We start from the raw sequence: 1,962 nt of genomic DNA, 5'->3' as shown, positions 1-1,962 counted from the left end.
AGAGGTGGGAGGGACGGGACGGGGAGGGGAGAGGAAAGGAGAGGGAGGGGAGGGGGGAGGGGAGGGAGATGGGGAGGGGCCGTCTGCTGAGGAAAGGCGGGCAGGCCCACGGTAGGCACTCCTTCCCTCGGTCACCCGCCCCCTGACGCGCCTGATGCTGATACTGACCCAGGCCAGCAGCCCGCGCAGAGGACAAGGCAAGGGGACAACAAAGGAGCGTGAACCCCAGAGGGTGCACCATCTTTAGAGATCACTCACCACCGTGGTCTGGAAGTCGCCACACATTGTTAGCCTCCTCTCTTCCTGTCTTCAAAGGTGAGATGATAATACAAGGAACTTTCAGAATCACTTCATCGTGCAGAGCTAAGGCGCAGATACTCATTGTGTCTTCCTAGCAATCGTTATAAATGAACACCTTCTTTTTCCAAGGTGCTTGCCCGTTTCTCTGCTGGCCCTGGCTCCCACACTGGTGCCTGCTCTTGGGGAGCTAGTCTCCAGTCTTTACCTTAGCTTTGGTGGTGTAGGAGCTTTTAAGCATCGCTCCTAATCTGTCAGATCAGAACACATATTTTATTTCCAATGTTTAAGCACTGCCATTCCACCATCATCCCCTATGACGTCAACCTGCCAGCTTTTATTTGTCCTCCTCTTTCCTGGGCCTGGCACCCAGCCTAGTACAGAAAGACACCCAGCATATGTGTATTGAACACATGAGTCAATTGGATTTGTCTTGGGACTAGCAGTATACCAGCTTGTCTTCTAATAGTTTAGAGGATGCAGAACACTTGCCCATGGAATTGGAAGGAAGAGGGTGGCAGGGGCCAGTATAGTATGCAGCTGGGAGGAGGAGGGTGCACCTGCCTTTTGGCTAGGGTGAGCAGCTGACCCCGCATTTGCTTGATAGTTCTGTGGTCTGTGTTAGCACAGAAAGTCCCAGTAGAGACAAAACCTGGGAAGTCCCTTAGTACTAGGCAAACCAGGACAGTTGGTGGCCCTACTCCTGGTCTATGTTTTTTCTATGAGTTACTGAGAAAACCAGTCTTAACATTTGAAGAATATCTTTCCTTGGTTCTTTTGAAATGAAAACCTGAGTGATTTGTTAACTTTGTTGGCAGTTAGTACAACCTCAGGAAAGAAGAGAGAATAGAGTAATGCAGGCATCAGAAGAGCACCTTTAACAGGGGCAAACTGGCCAGGGCTTCGTGCACACAGCTGGTTGCTTCAGCTTGCAAGGGAGTGCCAAAGAAACCTACAGAGACTACTTTGCGCAGAAACAAGCTGCTGGCTCTATCCCATCACCTATCTCTGGTGGGTCAAAGTCTCACCTATGTCCCTGCTTTACATGACTCCTGCCAGCTGCCTCTGGGAGCCAGTGCTTAAGGGTACCTACCTGTCTTATCAGTATGAGTGAACAAGGCTCTCCTCTGAGTTGGTAACCGGGGACTCTTTGGTCCGAGGTGTGAAAGTGCAAAGGCTGAGACTGTGTGAGCCTTTTCCAGGAGAGCTCAGGTGGAGAGGCAGGAAATGGAGGGTGGGTCTGGGTAGAGCTAAGAGGACCAGAGGACCTGCTAAGTGAATCTAGCACAGAGAAGAGAGAGAACTGCCACCAACTGGAAAAGTGAGTGGCCTGGGAAAACCTACCAGGATTTTTAGGGCTTTGCTGAGACCCTAGTAGGGTTCAGAGTGCCTGTATCCATGAGATTTCCCTGAATGCCCACCTGCTGGTCATTTCCTTGTACTGAATGAGAAGCCCGAATGTAAGAAAGGGAGATTGGCATTGGTCAAAGTGTGGGGTCAATGAGAGCAAAGGACAGAAGACAAATTAGTTTAGGATAATAGGCCTCAATATTTGCTGGAGACTTACTTGGAGAGCCTTAAAAATCCACAGTGCCCAGGCTGAACCACCAAGCCATTAAACCAGTTCTAAAGCAGAGCATAGGCATCAATATCTTTTAAAGGGGC

General features: G+C 50.2%; 1 protein-coding gene across 1 annotated transcript in view; it reads right to left on the bottom strand.

Moving 5' to 3' along the window:
• The window catches only part of Tmem181 (transmembrane protein 181), a 50,162-nt gene extending 49,749 nt beyond the window's left edge, over window positions 1-413 (bottom strand). Inside the window, exon 1 of the mRNA XM_023712251.1 lies at window positions 259-413. The gene's annotated coding sequence lies outside the window, so the exon portion shown is untranslated. The remainder of the gene's footprint in view (window positions 1-258) is intronic.
• Window positions 414-1,962: the final 1,549 nt, after the last annotated feature.

This window comes from Octodon degus, unplaced genomic scaffold (genome assembly GCF_000260255.1).
Source record: "Octodon degus isolate 3935 unplaced genomic scaffold, OctDeg1.0 scaffold00024, whole genome shotgun sequence".
Taxonomy (NCBI): Eukaryota; Metazoa; Chordata; class Mammalia; order Rodentia; family Octodontidae; genus Octodon; species Octodon degus.
This window is presented reverse-complemented; position numbering and strand designations above follow the sequence as displayed.